This window comes from Lepeophtheirus salmonis, chromosome 12 (assembly GCF_016086655.4).
Source record: "Lepeophtheirus salmonis chromosome 12, UVic_Lsal_1.4, whole genome shotgun sequence".
Taxonomy (NCBI): Eukaryota; Metazoa; Arthropoda; class Copepoda; order Siphonostomatoida; family Caligidae; genus Lepeophtheirus; species Lepeophtheirus salmonis.
Genome location: NC_052142.2, coordinates 13486125 through 13508659, shown reverse-complemented (window position 1 = coordinate 13508659; position 22535 = coordinate 13486125).

The following is a 22535-nucleotide window of genomic DNA, read 5'->3' as shown; positions in this document are numbered from 1 at the left end:
TACAGTAAGAAGTAATAGATTACCCGACTGTAGTTTGAAAAGTGATGCTATACTAAATAATGATGCTAGAGGAAGCTGTGATATTCGAATCTAAACAAAAAACAACAAAACGACGTCAAATAGTATGACAATAAGCCTGTAAATGTTGCATATTCCCTTTCTACTTTGTAGAAACGGAATTAAAAGGAGTTTACTGTTTATATTTGTATTATTTGAACTATATTATTTGGAACTAAAAAAATTATTGTTTTTTTTTTTGCTTTCAATTATGCAATAGTATCTTCCCAATGATATGGAATAATTACCATATCCTTTGACATGTTCCCAATGATGCCATGTGGAATCATTCCCGTTTTGTACTTTGAGCTCAAAATTTAACTTTGAAATGTGTTTATATGATGCCATTCCATTAAGAGTTCATTGAAGTTTTTATCAATCACTAATTAATTTGGGAAAGAAAGGGTTAAATTGTAAATTGTTGAAAATTGCAATTTCGTTTATTTCAAGTGCAAAAAATGAACTCTCAATGGAATATAAGATAAGTAAATAAAAGAAAGTTTGTTGAAAATTATGTGGAAATTGGTTTGCACATAAATTTGCCAAATAAAAATTGATCTATAACTGAAATATCTTTCATTCTCTGAATATTTGTTCAATTTTTTTCATTCTTCTTTATTTATTACCCCATTTCTTCATCAAACGTCAATTGTCAGTTTTTTAAGCAACAAGGCAAGAAAACGATGCTTTTTGCACAAAACTTGCAAACTCAATATCTAACTGGGAGTATATTCAATTTTTGGAGCAGTTTATAACATCATTTTTGCAATATTTACAAAAAAGAACCAGTAACCGAGTATCATTTTTCGTCAACATTATTCTTCATCACTTTTTTTGTTTTTGCAAGTACGAAAAAAATATTCTAGTGTGTATATGTTAGTGTGTTTTTTTACAATCCAATAAATGTTGTTTCTGTTTTTTACAATTTTCTTGGCGAATTTCGATTTGGGAATTTTTTGAAGTAAATAAAAATGGACTTCTCATCTAGACAATTTTTTAGATGCATATACGTTGCAAGAAAGTTTATAGCTAAGAGGAAGGGGCATGCTCATTTTTCTTTTTTCCATTCAATCTCAATAATGGTGAAAGATTGACCTACTATTAATGCATGTATTTTATATCAAAAATTACTGTTTGGAAATTAGAAAAGGAAAATAATTGGTTGGTTTTCATTTTTTTCTTATTTATACATTCTTTCTTGAATTATTGTTGTGCTCTCATCACCTCTAACAAATGATCTATTGTTCGCCGAGTACCTTTGAGTTTGTACAATAAAATTAGTGAAATGGGGGGAAAAAAATTCAAAACCTACACTTGGATTGAAACTAATAGAAGCATTAAATTTGGTGTTAGCTACCCGACGGCAACAAAATATTTTGTCGAATATACCGATGCAAGTACTTTTACAGCCCCCATCCAGAGTCAAACGACACTTAATATCCTCGTCCTACATAAAGAATAGGAATGCATACGGACAACATTTGACTCATAATGATTCTGATAACTTTAACACCGACCTCTTAAAGATGCTAGTTTCCTGTATTAGACATTTTTTCACCTGGGAGAACCCCATTTTCAAAAGTTTATGTAGAAATAGGCTGATAAGCCGTACTTATTAGAACACTCTACAAAGATTAATGTAGGTTGTCAGCAGGGATGTAATCCCCAAAATTAAAGGGAAAATTAGAGATAAGGATATTTTCATAGCTGTTGATGAGACTAAAGACAACTGGGAACGATAAATGACAGATATATTGATTTGGGTGACCTTTTCTTGGGTAGTCCTTATCTAATCAACATGATATACAATAAAAGTTGCAAATGCTGTTAATGTTGCAAGTTTTGTCGCTCCGAGTATTCAACTAACTCATTGTTTAGACTTTGATGAAAATAAGGTAAACCTTTTCATCTCGGATGGAGTGTCCTACTATAAAAAAGCGGGCAAAGACCTCAAAAGAAGCTACCCCTAATTTAAAATTATTATTTGTGTAGTTCATAGGTAAATTCCCTTACCTCCAGCATCTATTGTCTCACGCAAGGGAATTTTGTTGAAAGCAGTTGAAAATATTTCAATAAGTTCAAAGTAAACAGTGAATATTTAAACAACCTTCATGAAGAAACACCAAACAGTCGTTAAAGCAAAGGAGATTATTAAATGATGAGTGTATGTATGAAAAATTGTCAATAGTTAATCATAATCTCAACCCAATTACCAAGGCCATTACCGTGTAAGAATGAATACTCCCTTCATATGTTAGCTCAACTATTGTCAAATATTTACGCGTCCACATCAAGCTAGAGCCATTCAAGACAAAATTAAATGCATTTTTATATAAAAATCAACCATACACCGACTTGCGAGACCTATTAAATTTTGAGGAGACAATTTCAAGAAACACACCTATTGTAAATTGTGACTTAGAGAGGATTTTCAGCATATTGAGAGGCATTCATACAAAAGCAAGATCCTTTTTTCAAATATCAAATACCTTTTTTAAGAATAATTTACATTTATTCCTAAATACAGTAATAAGTTCAAGAACACCAGCATGAATGGTATCAAATCTCAAATGGCCTACAAATAGTTTGTCTAACATCAGTTTGTTCATGTAAAGGCTTGGGTAAGTTACTATTGATATATTTAAATATTCAAAAATAATTAAAGAAATACTTCTTCAAATTTAGGATTAGTATATAGCTAAATGTTCATAATCTCCGAGATAAGGTGATAGATAACTACAGAAATATTGGCAAGAACAACAGTATGAATGGTGTCAAAGGGGGTTTACCCTTCAAATGGAGTAAATATAATTTGTCTAACATAAGTTTCTTTGGGTTAAGAATGTGGTATGCTCTATGGATTCCAACATGGTGAAGTAAAATTTATTTAAAATAAGTATTAGTCGTTTTAAATACTGAACATATTAATTTACCTTTTCTTTTCTTAGCTTTACTAATGACTTAAATGACGAAAAATGAGGATTCTACATGGAATTTGACGTATGATAAAAAAAAGTAGCAAAGCTGAAGGACAACCCTGGCGACAACTCAAAAAAGCTCGTAAAAAAGTAATGATAATTATGAGGAATACAAATAAGGCATTTCAATGTACAAGATGCTGAGGTAGGAGCCTTTATATCTTGAAGACATATAATTTCAAGTTTATTATGAACTAAACTTTTCATTAAGGCGTGACGTGAGGTTTATGTAGTTTTAGTGCAACTCTTGTATGACCTTTTCTTTTCCCGATAGCATTAACAGGAATGTTGCTACATACTGATATCTCCATAGTAATATCTTCACCTGATCTTTTTTCTCATGGAGTTGAGATTAAATTCAATATTCGTTCTTAGGCTAATCTGAACTCTTTCAACCTCAAGCGTTTCTTCTGTACTTCTAACTATAAATTCCAGATAGACGTCATATTGAGTATTAGTTTTCTCAGTATTCCTTTCACAAGTTACCATTCCAGAGGTACTTATATCATTTTCACCATTTATTTCATTGGAATTGACCCTGACCGGATCCACTTCTTCCACCGTTAAAAAATTCATCGTTGCACTTTCAATTTTATCTTTTTCTTTCCTTTCATCTTTCGCCTCTGAACTCCTCTGAACTTCCACTCCTTCATGTGTAATTTCCGTTACCTTTTCACCTGCCATAACCAGACCAATAGATATATCTTCGACATCTTGGATGCATCCATGGGCCTTAGTAGACTAATATCTTGCAATTACTTGCTTAAAAACATTTTCATATACATACATAAAACTTAACTCTACTATTATTACAATCATGTTTCGTGTGACGAAGCTCAAAAAAATGCTGACATTGCAGTCTGCATTCTCTAAATTGGAGCTTATCCCTGAAACAATTTTTCTGTGGAATTTTGGCTGGATCTTCAAATATTTCTACAATGTAATCTTCATCTCTCCACCCATCTTTGTAATTCTGGTATTTTTTTTTCCAGCCAATTCATTGATTGTTTTTTGTTTTTTTTTGGGTAATGATATACTACTTGCCCAAGTTGTTTCAACCAATTAACAGCGCTGAACTCATCAATTTGTTTGAATGTGTTAACCATTGTAACAGTAATTTTTTTCTCTTTATTAAGATTAATTTTATCAATGCATTTTAATTTTAGTTCACATTGATACAACTTCCATATACATTTTTAGCCCTAAATGGGTGTACCCTTTTGAGGTCCTCTAATGGTCCGCTGTTGTCAATTGAAAATTTGGAGGAAAAAACCGCTTGGTTAATACCAAAGTGTGGATTTGCTGCTGCTAATTCATGCTCCTTAACACCATAAAATCAAGCAGTATCATATACGTCAATATGCCTCAGACCTTCGATACAAAGGGTTTACCATTACTGTCTTCTTATAAAATAGCAAATGTTTCCCATTTATATATCTTATCCCAGTCAATAAACTTCCCTTCATTGACACTTATACCCTTTCCTTCTTTCACCGCCCTCAAGGAGATGAGTCAGAGGAATCCTTTGTTCGTTCATTGCCTGGCAGGGATACTGACTATCTTTAAAATACACGCTTTCTGAGTAAACAATGACACGCCCTTTACCTTTTTATGAAGAAATTTTTAAATAGGTTGTTAGAAAACCAATTTCAACAAAAAAAAAATACTTTCGTCAAGTTCTCCGAAGTTTAGAATTTTCAAATAAATTACTCACTTGATAACGAACACACCGATATAAAAAAATCCTAGAAACAGCACTTAGTTCACTCAGAAACAATTTTTTTTATTTATCACACCGAAGAAAATGACGACCACTCTTTAAAAGAAATACATTCTTCTACATTTTAGTGTTTTCTGAAGGTCTTTGAAAACATCAAATTTTTGATAAAGTTATTGCATCGGATAATACAGTCTATTTTAAACTTACCATCAAATTAATGAATAAACTGCACATTACCCATTTAATTCATTTAGTGGTGAGTCAGGGTTTGAATTAAGCTTACAATGGAAAAACTAAAGAAAATAGTAATTGCCATTAAAAGTGGTACATCAAAATCTATTGAATTAGAAAAAATTATTGGAAGTAGAACAATTGGATCACTACAAATTAGTTTCGTGGGTGGAGACACGATGGAACTCTGTATTCCTTATGGACGGTACAACATGCATTAAAATTGAAAAGTGCAATCAATATAATTTGTTTTGACGAGAGAATAGAGTGAATGGCAAATGGTGGACGAATCACAAATAGTTTTACGAATTTCAAATTGTCATATTACCCAGAGGCGATGCTAGCTTTCATAGTTACGGGGAGGAGCATTTCATCACCCTCAAAAAAGGTTTTAGCGCCGCGACTAATATTGCCAATGTTTAGGGCTGGGCATACGAGCGAGTGCAAGGAAAGGGTGGGAGCAAGACACATGGTACTTTTGATTAAAGTTTATTTTAAAAAATCAACAGCCTTTGATGTTATGGTTTCGGCAGATAAAATACCACGTGATTCTAGTAAAGAAATGGGAATTTTCTATATTTCAAATAATACATGAAGAGTTGATATAAAAAGTAGTTGAAATTTTCAAATTCCGTAATACCTGATTTACATGGTGAAAATCATGAAAAAACTTCAAAATTTCTTTATTATATATCTATTTACAAATATTTATAAAAGTTACTAATATAATATACATACAAATTACAGCCATATACCAAATTATCTCTTTATTTCTCATGTTTTGCTTCCATTAGTTACAAACCTTGAAGATTATAATAATTTTGTCCCCCAAATTACGTTCTTCTGGTTCAATTTTACAAAGGTCATTTTTAGAAGTGTCAATGGAAAGTTTATCTTACTAGTTATTTTCTCTGGGTTTTATATTGTCATTACTGTTTAGGTGAAGAAAACTTATCAGTTGTTGAAATCGATTACATGGTAAAAAATACAAGGAATCAGTAATGAAACAAAATTTATGAAGATTGATAACTAGTTTAAAAAATATTCCCATAACTAAACTTGAGTATTAACCCATTAACTTAACCGTAGGAGGCAAGATCTTAATAGGGGTGAACAATGTGAGGTTTCCCTAAAACATAGATTTCCCTACTAAAATTTGTACTATTATTTAAATACTCCGTTATGGACATCAGATGAACTACTAAGTTGTAATTGTTCTATCTTGCATACAGTGGCTTTATAGTAGTTACACGTAAATTTGATAATTTTGGTAAGAATACAAAAGCGTGCGAGGAGAAGAGAAGAAATACTTATAAATAATATACATCTTCTTCTATCAAGAACGTTATCATTCCCGCCTTTATTATTCAATATTAATATAATATTAGATGCTGATAGTCGATAGAGAACTGATTGAAATGCCTATAATAACGTCACCTTCTGTCTGGATATAGTATACGAGGAGATGAGTCAGATGAAGCCTTTGTTTTTTAATCCCCTGGTGGTCTAACTGACGGGATCCCGGTCATCTTTAAAATACACGCTTTCTGAGTAAACAATAATATCCACTTTACCTTTTTATGAAGAAATTTTTAAATAGGTTGTTAGAGAACCAATTTCAAAAAAAAAAATCGTTCGGCAAGTCCTCCGAAGTTTAGAATTGGTCAGAAAAATTCCTCACTTGATAACAAACACACCAACAATTTTTGTCAGAATGCCAGATAGTTGTATGCTAGCTTTCATTGTTAGGGCGAAGAGGACTCCAGCCCCCTCAAAAAGTGTTTAGCCACCCTACTAATATTGCCAATGTTTAGGGCTGGGCATAAGAGCGAGTGCAAGGAAAGGGTCGGAGCGGGACACGTGACAGTATTGATTAAAGTTTATTTTAAAAATCAACAGCCTATGATGCTATGGTTTTGGAGGATAGAATATCACATAATTCTAGTAAGAAATGGGGATCTTCTATATTTCAAATAATACATGAAGAGTTGATATAAAAATTAGTTGAAATTTTCAAATTCCGTAATACCTGATTTCCATGGTGAAAATCATGAAAAAACTTCAAAGTTTCTTTATTATATATCTATTTACAAATATTTATAAAAGTTATTAATATAATATACATACAAATTAGAGCCAAATACCAAAGTATCTCGTTATTATAATTATCTCTGTATTTCTCATGTTTTGCTTCAATTAGTTACATTCCTTGAAGGGTATCATATTTTCGTCCACCAAATTACGTTCTTCCGGTTCAATTTTACAAAAAGTGATTGTTAGAAGAGTCCATGGAAAATTATGTTACTGGTTATTTTCTCTATGCTTTATATTGTCATTGCTGTTTAGGTGAAGAAAACTTATCAGTTGTTGAAATCGATTACGTGGCAAAAAAAATACAAGGAATCAGTATGAAACAAAATTTATGAAGATTGATAACTTGTTCAAAAAAAAATCTCACAACTAAACTTGAGTATTAACCCATCAACTTAACCGTAGGATGCAAAACTTTAATATGAGTGAACAATGTGAAGTTTCCTTAAAACATATATTTGCGTTCTAAAATTTGTAGTATTATACAAATACTCCCTTATGAACGTCAGATGAACCACCAAGTTGTAGTTGTTCTATATTGCATTCAGTGGCTTTATAGTAGTTATACGTAAGGTTGATATTTTGGTAAGAATACAAAAGCGTGCGAGGAGAAGAGAAGAAATACTTATGGCATCATTGATTAAATAATATACATCTTCTTCTATCAAGAACGTTATCATTCCCGCATTTATTCTTTAATATTAATATAATATAAGATGCTGATAGTCGATAGGGAAGTGAATGAAATTCCTACAAAACGTCGCCTTTTGTTTGGATTTCTGAAAATGGAGGCCTAAGAATTTGGAAAATACTTACTGGATGTGAAAGAGATGGCTTATCGGATTTATCGATATAAATGTGCCTTTAGTCCCCTGTCTAGAATTACACGCCCCTCATTATCCTCATATCATAACACGAGTATAGATATTTATCTATAAAATCAAGTTAATGATAAATACATCAAGTCAGGCTTTAATTTCGATCTCACAAAGATGCTTATTGCAAGTCATATAACCTTATCCATTGCTAATCATCCTACGTTCAAAAAAAATTATTTCCTTCCCGAGGAACCGTCATTAATTAATAGAGCATGTTGGTGATTTCATTTATAGAAATACCCCCATTGTAAAGTGGGATGTTAAGATAGTTTTCAGCATGTATATAGTTTTCCACACAAAATTCCGAAATAAAACTCTGAATTTTATACCATCTAACCGTAAGTATTCATTTTTTTAAATTATAATCATTAAATATGATTATAATTGCTTAGGTAGGGTACCTTTACGATGTCCCCTCTCTCCAAGTTTATTTTTCGAACCACTTGATGATGTTCATTATAATAATTTCCACTAGCCTTTCGTTGCTGTTCCTCAATTTTTCTCAGTTGCTCATCATCCGGCTTCCTTATAATCCTTGGAACCTTTGTTCTGACCTCTCTTTTGAAGAGGAGCTGAGCAGGGGATGTTCCATTTTGCAATGGAGACGACCGGTACGCCAGTAACGCGTCTTCTACATCTCGATTTTTGTTCAAAAAGTTCTTTACGGTTTGCCACCTCTTCAGCCAAACCATTCTGGTGTGGTTGTTTTGGATATGACAACGTCTGATTAAACCCCCACTCCTTTGCAAAATGAGAAAACTCCCAACTCGTAAAACATGGCCCATTGTCTGAAACCAACGTCTCAAGAATACCAGGTCTAGCAAATACTGACTTTAGCACTCCTACTATTGATGTGGACCTTTGACTCTTAATCTCTTCCATTTCCATGTATCTATTCAATAGTCCACTACTATAAGATAGTCTTTGAAACATAAATAAATCACAAGCAACAAGTTTCAACGGTCCTGATGGCCACTCACTACGTACCAAAGGTAGCTTCCTCTTGCTTTGAAACTCCACGCACTTTCCACAAGAATATATCGTCTGTTCTATTTGTTGATTCAACCTCGGCCAGAATCCAGGCTCCTTCACCCTTAACTTTGTTTTACTTATGCCCAAATGTCCTTAATGCAACCAATGTAGTATATCACACCGTAATTCCAAAGGTATAACTATTCTGTCTCCGTAAACTGCTAAATTACCCCAACGAAAAATGATATCACGATTTTGATAAAACGGTCTAATTTCCTCTGGAGTTTGGCTAATCTTTTCAGGCCACCGTTTCTCTACGTATTCAAAAACTTTTCGCAGTACCGTATCCATAGTCAACCTTGCTATTTCCACTATACGCTTGTTAGATGCTGCTGTGCCATTGATTATTCCTATAGTAATATAATTAATATCAGCTTCAATCCTTTTGTCTGACGACGGAAGATTATCCTTTGAAGCATCCCTCCCTCTGTTACTCAAAAAATCCAGTATATGTTGCGTTTCTCCCGCGATATACCTAATATCATAATCGTACCTCTGCATACGTAGCTTAAATCTCTGCATTCTTAGAGGCAAATCAAGTAATGATCTACTTCCCACCAGACCCTCTAATGGCTTATGATCCGTCTCAATTTGGAATTTCTTCCCCCAAATAAATTGGGCAAAATATTTACAGGCCCAAACCCCTACCAGAGCTTCCTTTTCTATAGGAACATACATTTTCTCAGTTTCTATCCTTCTCCTTTCTTTTGGTACAGCACAGCACATAAACCATGTGCAAAGGCATCTGTACTCACACAATGCTCTTCCTTTCTGTCATATCTTCCCAATGTGTCTATTTTCGAAAGTTCTAAGTGAATTTTCTTTAAACATTCTTCATGCAGCTTGTCCCATACATCATGAACATTTTTTTTTAATAAAGTGCGAAGTTGTGTAGTGAATTCTGTTATATTAAGAACAAATTTTGCAATTTGATTTACCATTCCTAAATATGATAGCAACTTTCCCACTTTTGTCGGTGCTCTTGCCTTTTGAATTGCTCTTATTCTTGTAGGATCAACCTTGATTCCCTCTGCTGATATCACATAGCCCAAATCTTTTATTTCAGTAAATCATCGGATACAGTTATCCTCATTCAGCTGGACTCTATTTCTCTTTAGAATATCTTCTACTTTCCTTAGCCTGGTATCGTGGGGCTCCTTATTAATCCCAGTGATCAAAATATCGTCGATATGTAGAGGCACGCCTTGGACAGTATTTAATACCTGGCACAGTTTTGCCTGGAATACCTCTGGCCTACTTGAAATTATGAAGGGCAGACTTCAAATAAAAAATATTAACTACGTTAACTAATCCATTTCGTTGATTTTCACACAATAACATATTTAATGTCCATAAGATCGAGATTTCTTTCCATATCCAGCACTAGAACCTATTCTAAATAAATTAGGCTTCCTGGCAAATAACTATAAAAGAGGACGAGAGATTGTTATTCGTTTTACTAAAATGAACGAACGTTTGATGATTAAGGAGTATAAACGAGTTTTAATAGAGAGAGAACCCGATTTGGGATTAGCCATTAATTTATTTAGATTCTAACACAATTCTTTCTTTTTAGGATTTGTAGTTTAGTAAATGAAGATGATTGCCACCCAATAACATTTTAAATATCCATAGGATCGAGATTTTTTTCAATATCCGATGCACTTGAAAGAGGTTACGAGTCCGTACTATATGTACCACTTTCCCTGCGTAAGATGGTTAATTAAAATCTTCTGGACATGGTACCTATAGGAACATTAAGTTGTGCAGAATCAGCTGCATGGGCATCTCTTATTGTGGCAATACTGAAGTCAGAAGGAAAGGTCAGAATTTGGGGCGACTTTACCCATACAATTTCTTCCGTAATTAATAATAAACTGTAGACCGCTACCGTACCACGAGGAGGTGTTTGCAGATCTTGTAGGAGCAAAGTTCTTCACTAAGTAGGATTCTACGAGTTGCTATGGCACTCAATGTTAGAAAAGAAGATGATTGACTGTGCAGATTTTTTAAATAAAAGGATCATAACATTCTCAACAAAAACAAGGAAAAATAAAATAGCGACATTAACACAGGACATGTGCCTTATTAGGAGCAATGGGGGATGCAAATCATCGATTTTCTTCCAAACTTCCTCTTTGGTCATAGATCAATTCTTATAGAATTTACAACTATAAATGAGAGGAGACTAAATAAAAGATGGATTCTAAATAGTACCATTCTGAAAGACAGTGTATGCCAAAAATACAATATGATGTAATTGTCAACATCAAGATTCGGATTATGGAAGGAATGGAGATTTCAAAGGAGTTAGAAAATCGGAAAATATTTGCCAAGTCCTTTACATGTGACAAAACCACCCAAAAGAAAAACGCAAGAAAAAGTCTACTTGCCACACAAGAATTAAACTCCTGAAATCGGATCTCTGAAATTATTAATAAAAATTATAGAGGCAACATATAAGAGCTAAAATTCAAGGAAATTGACCAAAGTAGGAAGAAGAAATACCCTTTACTCAATACTGTGGCAAGCCCAAAATCCAAGTGGGGGCGCTTAGTTGATAACATTAATGAATTAAAAAAAGTCACAACAGATGTTAAAACTATTATTTCCGACTACTACAACAAATTGGTAACAATATTAGGATAGACTAATTTTAACCTTACCTATGGATCAGGAGAAGTGGAAGATTAAATCAAGGTTGTTACTGAAAATGTTAGAATTTTACTCTTGTGGAACATTTGTAAAAAATTGAAAATATTAACTCAGGCTTACCCTGCAGAATTACATAAACTAGATGTGTATTAATAAGACCTATTCTTGGAGATCAGATAGATAGTAAACAAAATAAGAGACAGGAGATTAGAAAAATTGAAAGAGTATGATAACGATGAATAATGTTATCAAAAACTAGTAGAATATGTTATGATTGGTTTTGGGGAAAATCTTAGAAAGCACCAGAAGAAATGAAGATTTATTGGAATTTAGGAAATGAATTATCTATAATAAAAGAATAGTATTTCCAATGAAGCAAGGAAGAACATTTTATACGTATTCTCATCAAGGAATAGTTAAAAAAAGCAAGGAGGAAGGAGTACCATTCATTAGCCTTATAATTAAATCTTTTTGTATTTATCAAAAAGAATAAATTATTATATACATAGTCATGACGTAACAAAGGAGTAGAGGGAATAATATATTTATAAATATTACGTAGGTTTCGAGGCCTTGGGAAGGAAACACGGAATGCTACTGTTACGTTCCGTTGCAAAGAATCATTAGTATTCATATTCAGTCCATTTCTTTATCAAAATGCCATGAAAAGATATTGAGTCCAATAGAGTTATAGATCAAGATCAATATGGGGACCTGTCCATGAAAGTCTACATGTATTTGTGATTATGATATATTTATATTATATATCAACATACTTCATTAATCTATCAGTTATCAATCATAGATTTTACTGCGCTCGCTTCGACCCTTCACTTGTGTTTCCCCTCCCTGCACCTTAGGAGTAAATTATCTTGCAATCATGTAGCTAAACCTTAGCTGATTCAAATACATAAATATATTTCTAAAACCCCAGTTTAAAAGAATAGAAGTAATTGCTTATTAATAAGAATAATTTTTCTTTGTGAAAAGGACTGCTTGTGCTGCTTTTGAATGTCGAAATAAGCATTTTCCTGGGGCACGGATATATCGGGTTTTTTTTTGTTTTCCAAAAGATTTGAACAAAAATAAGGCATTGTAACGTGTTCTGAGGCGGAAAAACTAGGAACCGAAAGTTACTTCATAGAGTAAGATATTTTATATTCAATAAATCGAAAACGTAGGCATTATAGACCTGGTGCAATCCCCATTCTAAAGAAAAAAAAACAAGAAAACACTTAGTTCCATAAAGTCCCATGATCAATTGCTGTTTAGCTCAGATAAAGCCTCAATATCCATCTAAAATATTTCTCAAGCCGGAGAAGTTGGAGATACTTCATCTGAAAATGACACAGAACCGTGACGTTGTATACTCCTTCAAAACTCCTATGCCATTTCAGTAGGTACTGTATTGACATCATATGATCTTCTAAAATGGATGAATTGCTTATATAATTAATTTGTATACATGTATTACTAACAATGAATTTTATTTTTAATAGTTGAACCAGTCTCTAAAATGACGGCAACTCAAACTATTGAATTCAAGCTTGATGTACGAGAGTGTTCCACAAAAAACGGACGAACTGAAGCCTAATTCAGGGGAGTATGTCACATTGACTGTTCATTCTTAAGTAGAATTAACTTTTTTTTGTAGATAATTATACATATATATTACAGTTAATGATGACTAGCTACGTTGTCTCTGAAATAATACAAAAATGTCGTCGCCTGGTCTCCTTGCACTATAAAAAAAGCTTTGCAGCTACGTGGTACATAGGATACGAGACGCTACTTCGACAAGGATTTCCTCTCCCATCTCTAAGGACATCGAGAAGACAGTTGAAAGTTTTGGACTTCAATCCTGGTACTTTAGAAGACGTAATTACTTTGTTGAAGGTGGTTTTAAATTTAATGTCTAATATATATTTTTATAGTCTTTTTATATTTTAAGGTGAAAGTTCCTTACTGATTTGGAGGATATATCTCAACAGCTTCCTAGAAAAGCGGAAGTTAACTTTAACCAAAAAAAAAGTTTATTTGTTTGACTGTACTCGAATACCTCGAAAAATTGTCTTTTACTCACTTGGGAGCTTATTGTATTCGCAGAACTTTCAAATCGTCATGTCTCCAATGTTTTAAGTATAATACTAAGGACTATAATGATTACTCTTCTTTAAAATTACTTTCTAAAGAAAAGTCTTTTTCGCGTAACTCTTTAATTTATAGTAGCGATTCTTCAATTTCATTGTTTGTTTTCTATGAATATATTTAATTTTGAACCTCAGTTTTACACTATTCATTTTTATTAGCTTATGGGTTTACGTTATCAGTTCATATTTTTATCATTAGATGGCGTGTATGAAGACCAAACTCTCTTTTTCTAAGGCACTAGGTTTCGTGAACTTCTTTTTGGTTTATATATCTGTAGTGAATTTTATAAATTACTTTTTTTTCAAATTATAATAATAAATTCGTAAATGTTATTCTCTGTGGACCATTTATCTGAAACAGTCTGTATATGTACACACCTGCAATATTATCTAATACGACTAAATTGTTACTTCTTATATCTAAAAATGTTAAAGATATAAAAAAATATAAGTGCACTCGGTGACTTGTCGTCATATATTCATTAAGATAGACATAAACACAATCTTTGCATTATTAATATAGAATATTTTCTAACTTCCTACAAAATGTAAAATTTATTTAAACAAATCAAAAAAAAAAAAAAAAATCGACACTCTGTCTTAGCTCTCTCAAGTTGCAAAGTTTTTTTAACTGCCTTATCCGTGCAAAATTAAGTATCATTTACTTTACTCGTAGTTTTCTTATTTAAGAATTCCTTAAGCTTTATTTGATAAGTTTGAATTTGAGGTTTGTTCGCGAAAAAAACAGTTTCCATAACTTTTTTATTACGAAGCTCTTTTTCACTTAGTTTCACAAGTTTACTTCTCTTTGCCACAGAGGAAGCACGAGTGCAACTGTCCAGAATTATATGGACGTCTAAATGAGGCTTCGGTTAGTTTTTTAGGCTTTCTATCTTCTCCATCATTCGTATTGTCTCTTTTGAAAAGAGAAAGTTCGTTTCCTTATCCGAATACTTGGTGCGTACTTGTTCTACATTTTCATTTCCCTGTTCATTGTTTAACCCGGAAGACTTAACTTCATCTTCTTCTTTTTTTGACCATCACTTTTTTTATTCTGCAAAATATTTAGAAAACTATGTTTTTGAGACGCCAATCACTTTTTTAGGTATAACTCAACCCCTATCTAGTCCATTGAGCGCCAAAAACGGTTTGTGTGTTTTGGATATAGCTTAAGCCCCCATATTCAACCTCTTAAAAAAAAAAAAAAAAAACGGACCAACTTTGAAAGAGGCACCCATACAAAATGTTAGCTTCCTGGCTTCAACTTTATGGGCTAACCCTGATTATGTTATCTACTGTTAACTTTGTACTTTCTATTGATTTAACTCCTCAAAGAAGAGTATCTACATGGATATATTCTATCATAGTTTGTTTTACTGAAAGATGATATTTTTGTTTATAATATTCAGCATTCCACGATCTTCCAGTACTTGTCTTTGACGAACAATAAAAAACTCCGTATTAACTCTTTTTGTACTCCATGGTGTGGTAGATAAAATGATTCTTCATTTTTGACTTCAACAGGTACTTCTTCAATAAATCCAAGATCAAATTTTTTTTACAAAAACATTTTTGTACTTTTGCAAAAATTGGATTTTTTCTAAACTTTACTTCAGTATAATTAAATCTATGCAGAGCTTGCTCCCTACTCCCTCTTTCAAAAAGTAAATCATTTCGTTTTATTGGTAATGATACTTCTACTCTTCCGTCGTTTAACCTTTTACAGTTGAAAGAAAATGTCTTTAGCTCCTTTAACCAATCAAATATGTTATGGGCTATCACTTTTGCTAGCTTCTTTGTGCCATGACGTTGAGGTATTTACTAATTATTCTTTTATTTGAAATTGGTTTATCAATATAGATATAATATTGGAATATGGGAATAATATGGGAATTCACCGGAGGGGAATTGTACAGGTGGAATTTTCCCCATACCGGTATATATATACACTATAAATAATTGAATATTTATCATATGAGATTCTACACAACCTCTACATCATATTAGTACAACATATATTTATAATACTAAATATATAACAGAGGTTAAGCTGAAAATGCAATTCATATAAGTTAAAATTGCCAAAGAAGCAAACAAAATCGTCATTGTGAGGAAGAATAGCAACCATATCTCCAATATTGAATGAAATAAGGTATTTAAAATCCTTGTCACGGATTATGTACGTCGCTTGTCGGCCCTGGGTGGTGACCTGACCCCAAATTCTGTAGGACGTAGATATAATAGCAAGAAAGTAGTCATCTATGTTAACGATAATGATTCTGGGCTATGTCTCAGAAGATGCATCACAATGAACAGAAGGAAAACAAAAATTAACAGGATTTATCGGAGTCATCACTGGTAACATTGGTGATAAGGTACTTGCTTGCATCATTCTTTCATTTTAGGAATATGAACTACGTTAACTAATACATTTAGTTGATTGTCACCCAATAACATATTTATTATCCATAAGATCGAGATTTATCTCCATATCCAGCAGTATTATTATAAAATATGACGAGAGATAGTGATATCTTTTTACTAAAATAAACGAACATTTGACAACTAAGGAGTATAAAAGAGTTTAAATGAGAGAAAATCCAGATTTGGGATTACCCATTAATTTATTCAGAGTCGAACACAATCCTTTCTTTTTATGATCTTAAATTTGTTACATAAAGATTGTACGTACATTAACATATTTTATATCAATAAGACCTAGTTTTCCTTCCATATCCAGGAGCAGATCTCATCCAAAAAATAAAACTTCTCAACCATATTACAACAACATAGGAAGAGATAAATGCATTCGTGAGACTAAAATTAAGGAACATCGAACTAGTAAAGGAGTAGAAAAGCCTTCAAAAAAGAAAGAAGCAGAGTTAGGATTAGGCATTAATTTCTTGATAGTCAAAAAATCTTTTCATTTAAAAGTATGAACTACATTAACATATACATTTAGTTTATTTTCACCCGATAACATATTTAATATCCATATGATCAAGATTTTGTTCCATATAGCATAGATCCTATCCAAAACAAGTAAGGCTTTTAGGCTAATTACTATGGAATAGGCGGAAGATTAGATTTGTTTTACTAAAATGAACGAACATTTGACGACTAAGGAGTATAAAAGAGTTTGAAAAAGATAAAACAAGATTTGGGATTACCCATTAATTTATTCAGAATCGAACACAATCTTTTTTCATTACGATATGTAATTTAGTAAATTGAGATATTGTCGTACAGTATATATTTAATATTCATGAGATCAAGTTTTCTTTATCCTATCCAGGAGCAGATCTCATTCCAACATAAATGAGGCTTTCAAGCATATTACAAAACCTGGAACGATTGAATTGGATTCGTGAGACTAAAATTAAGGAACATTTAACGACTATGGAGTTGAAAAGACTCCAAAACAGAGACAATTAGAGTATGTATTAGCATTAATTTCTACATAGTCAAAGAAAATATTTGCATTTTAAGAATATGGACTACGTTAACTAATACATATAGTTGATTGTCCCCAATAACATAATTAATATCTATAAGATCGAGATTTCTTTCCATTTCCAGCAGAAGATGCTATGCAAAACAAAGAGAGCTTTTAGGCTAATTACTATAAAATACGAGAGAAAATGTGATTCGTTTTACTAAAATGAAAGAACATTTGACAACTAAGGAGTATAAAAGAGTTGGAAAAGAGAGAACCAGATTTTTTATTTGCCACTAACATATTCAGAGTTGAATACAAACTTTTCTTTTAAAGATCTGTAATTTAGTACATGGAGATATTTGTAGTGCAGTAAAATATTTAATATCACTAAGATCAAGTTTTCTTTCTCATATCCAGGAGCAGATCTCATCTAACAAAATAAGGCTTCCAATCATATTACAACAGCATGGGACTAGATAATTGTATTCGTGAGGCTAAAATTAAGGAACATTTACCGACTAAGAAGTAAAAAGACTCCAAAAAGAAAGAAGCAGAGTTTTGATTAGGCATTAATTTCTTCATAGTCAAAGAAAATCTTTTCATTTTAGGAATATGAACTACGTTAACTAATACATTTAGTTGATTGTCACCCAATAACATATTTAATATCCATAAGATCGAGATTTCTCTCCATATCCAGCAGTAGATCCTATCCAAAACAAATAAGGCTTCCAGGCAAATTATTATAAAATAGGAGAGATTGTGATTCGTTTAAAATGAACGAACATTTGACAACTAAGGAGTATAAAAGAGTTTGAAAATAGAAAACCAGATTTGGGATTACCCATTAATTTATTCAGAGTCGAACACAATCCTATCTTTTTAGGATCTGTAATTTAGTATATGGAGCTGATTGTCGTACTTGTTGTATATATATGTATATTAGCCCTAGCGAAGTACTTTAGTATTAGAGTACCGAAGATATATATTTATGGATGGGGGAGTGAAGGATAGAACAGGGACATGGGAAGAAGTCCCAAAATAAAGAACTATAAGAATATATTACATGGTGTTAGAAGTATCCTGGATAATGGAGGAGGAAGCAGTGACGTATACCTTGACTCTAAATGGGGCTATGAACCCATTGAACCGTCTCCAGCTCCTCTGATTGTGAGAGGGGATACGGCCTATAATTGGGAACAGTTCAAAATGAAGTTTGATATCTATATGAACTGTTTTCAAGATATTAGAGATTCTGTGAAGGCATTGATATTCCTTTCAACAGTAGGACAGGAGGTGTTGGAGATATACAAAGATTTTGAACTATCAGACGCCGAGAGATTTAAGTACAAGGTGGTCAGGGGAAAGTTCGAGGAATATTTTAGTCCAAAAAAGAATGTGATATTTGAGTCCTATATGTTCTGGTCTCTAGGAAAAGGAGAAGCAGAAACTTGGGAGGATTTCTATTTGCGGATTAGACGAATGTCTGCCAATTGTGAATTTGCGTCTCAGTGGGGGAGAAACTTGAGAGACAAATTGGTGTTCTCTTATACCAGACTCGCAAGAAGATTTAAAAAAACTGCTGTCGAGGGCAGAACTGATCTTAGATCTATGCCTAAAGGAAATGAGACTTTATGAGTAAACAAAAAAACAATTAAGGTCAATGAGGTGCGTGTCCCAGGAGATGGACAGAAAAAAACAGAAAAAAACAGAAGAGTAGAGGAGGTGGTGGATGAAACACCAGATATTCAAGAGATAAACACTTCTCCGCAGTTTTTCTAGATACCATTGAGGAGGAAGAGTGTGGTACAGCATGGTACATTATCATGTTGGTCAATGGGATACCTGTCAAAGTAAAGGTGGATACAGGAGCTAATGTTACGGTGTTTCCGAAATTATATATATATAGACTGAAAGTAAAAACAATGGAAAAGGTGGGACCAGAAGAGGTCCAGATGAGAATCTAATAGAAATGGAAGGCAAATCGTGGATTGAGTTTGAATGTGGAAAAGAAAACTAAAGGGAAGAGTAATTTTTGGAAATGTAAAGAGACCACTACTGGGATATAGCGAAATTATGGGTTTAAAATTAATTAAAAAACTATTTATAATTTGGAATTTCCGAGTATTCCGTGGGGAATATAAAATAGAACTAAGGAAAGAAGCAATCCCATGGGCCGAATCGGTAGCAAGGAAAGGTTCCAATACTTGTGTATGATTTAGTAAAAGAGGAAATAAAAAAATTAGAAAATTATGGTATCATTGAAAAAGTTATTGACCCAATGCATTGGTGTTCACTTATTGTAGTTGTAAAGAAGGCTGTGGGAATACCTTTATGTGTGGATTATCAAAAACTGAATAAATATATTCAGATTCCTAGGTATCCAATAGGTTCGTGTCACAGCATAATAGCTCCAATAAAAGGAGGTTATTTTTCAAAGTTGGATGCAGTCATGGGATTCCATCATATTCGTTTAGAGGAAGAGAGTAGTCTCCTCACTACATTTATCACCCCCATAGGGAGGTATAAATTCAATCGTCTGCCGTTCATAATTTCAAGTGGACCAGAGGTTTCCAGGCAAAACTGTGCCAGTTATTAGATACTGTTGAAGGCGTGCATGTACATATCGATGATATTTTGATCACTGGGATTGATAAGGAGTCCCACGATACCAGGCTAAAGAATGTACAAGATATTCTAAAGAGAAATAGAGTCCAGCTGAATGAGGATAATTGTATCCGATGATTTACTGAAGTAAAATTTTTGGGCTATGTGATATCAGTAGAGGGAATCAAGGTTGATCCTGGAAGAATAAGAGCAATTCAAGAGGCAAGAGCACCGACAAAAGTGGGAGAGTTGAGATCATATTTGGGAATGGTAAATCAAATTGCAAAAATTTCGCGCTTTATTGAAAAAAAAAAAATGTTCATTATGTATGGGACAAGCTGCATGAAGAATGTTTCAAGAAAATTCAAGGTGAACTTTCGAAAATAGACTCGTTGGGAAGATATGACAGAAAGGAAGAGCATCGTGTGAATACAGATGCGTCTGCACATGGTTTAAGTGCTGGGCTGTACCAGAAGAAAGGAGAAGGATAGAAACTGAGAAAAGGTATGCTCCTATAGAAAAGAAAGTCCTCTCACCTTTGGGCTAAAAAGGAAATTTTGCCCAAATTTGGACTCGAGAAGATTCCCCACTAGAGGATCATAAATATGGATTAAAGTGTCTGTTGGTCTAGACCATCACCTGATTTGCCTCTAAGAATGCAGAGATATAAGCTACCTATGCAGACAGTTCTGAAAAATACATATGTCAACAAAATATAATCTCCACATATAGTGGATTTTTGAGTAAAAGAGGGAGAAAGAACTATCAGGAGAGGCTTTATCCATTCTTGATACAAAAGTCTGAAGCTGATATTAATTATATTAAAAAGGAATAATCGGATGGCATAAAGGGAAGTCCAGCATCTAACAAGCATTTAGTTGAAATAGCAAGGTTGACCATGGATACTGGTACTGCGGAAAGTTTTAAACTAAGTAGAGAAACGGTACCTGAAAACATTAGCTGGTATTCCAGAGTGAAATTAGAAATCTTCCTTTTATCAAAATCGAAGGCCAGTAAAGCTCTCGAATCGAAAGAAGAAATTCTCGTCAATTTGACATTAGACGAAATGTCAATTTTTTAAAAAATACAATGGAATGGAAATAGTATTGGAAATATGTATAGAAACTGAAAAATGTCTCTTGAGACTCATAATTCAAGTAGTTCTCAAGACCAAAGCTACTGTGATACAAAACACTATTACCAGTTGTATCCTACAAATATGCAATTATAAATCCTAGATATTTAAGGAACTTGAATCTCATAGTCTTGACAGCTCATCATTAAATAACCATATCCTTAAATTACAAAAACGTATTATCTTGACATATTCCTAAAATTAGGCTTCATCATGAAGCCAGCCTCATTTCTGAGCATTTAAAAAAGATTATTTATACGAAAGTCTCTATCGAAACAGATTTTTTATTATTATAAAAGGAGGTTGTAGCATTCGAATCTGGAGCCAGCTCACCCCCAAATCATAGATTTCTCGCCTTTATATTACAAAAAACAATCGTTAGGAAAAATAAAAGGGAAAAAATTGAAGAGCCGTTTGAGAGCAGGTTTTTTTTAGCAAGCCAAGCTGAAAGAGCCGTTTCTCTAAAATAGAGCCAGAATTCCTATCACTAATTATTTCCACATAGAGATTTTATAGTGTGAGGCGCCCTTCATCTATCTTTAATCTCTTTATTATATCGCAGTCAACGTCAGTAAGAATAATAACAGAGTGACCTCATATCAAAAGCGACGTATTTCTGAGAAATGGTAAAACGCTGCACCATTATATCTCCTCAAGGTAATGTTGCCTTTCGTTATGTTATTTTTGAGATTTAATTCCACTCAGTTGCTGAGTTACTGGGCGAGAAAAAGGAGGAGAAAAAGAAGAAATAAAATAAAATTAATATCTTCTTCTTAACTGGTTCTGAAAAAAGTATTGGTGAATAGCACTCCAGGCTGCCACGAACACCACAGTTAAAAGAAATGATAGACTTATTTTTTCTGAAATCAAAATGTAGCTTAAACTCTTATTCTTATGTTAGACTCTTCCAAAAGCGGGGGAGAAAACTTAGTGGTATGTTAACTGAAAAGCAATCTTGAACACAATTCTAAAAAAAAAGAAAATCCTAATTTGTTTTTATACTTCATATATACATACAACCTAATATTTTTTAAACATATGTGTGTCAATTATGATTAATCACATTTTTGTATTGCAACTTGTACAATACTTTTAATAAATAAATATTCAGGGGGTCTGGGGTCTGACTAAGTTGGAGAAAGTATCTAATTCATCTAAATGGAGTATTTCTCGTTGTTTTTTAGTTTCTGTAAGAGGTCTTCATCAGTTTTTTTCTAAACAAAATTCATTAAAATATCTGGATTTATCTTTTTGTCGACAAATTTTTATGGACTATAATTCATCAGATTCTCTTTATAATATTACATGTTTATATGCTTTAATATCCATCTTTTATCAGGTAACTCAATCCATAATAAAGGTTTTCCTCTTAATATGAAAAATTTAAAATGCGTCAAAACGTTAATTTTACATAAAGTCCATGATATTTAACTCCATAACACAGATTTTAAACAAATTTGTTCAACTTGAACTCAAAATGTGAAATAACTTAGAAATATATAAGCTTAATTTCAAGTATATTCAAGTTGAAAATTCTTAAATTAAGTGTATATCAGATCAAA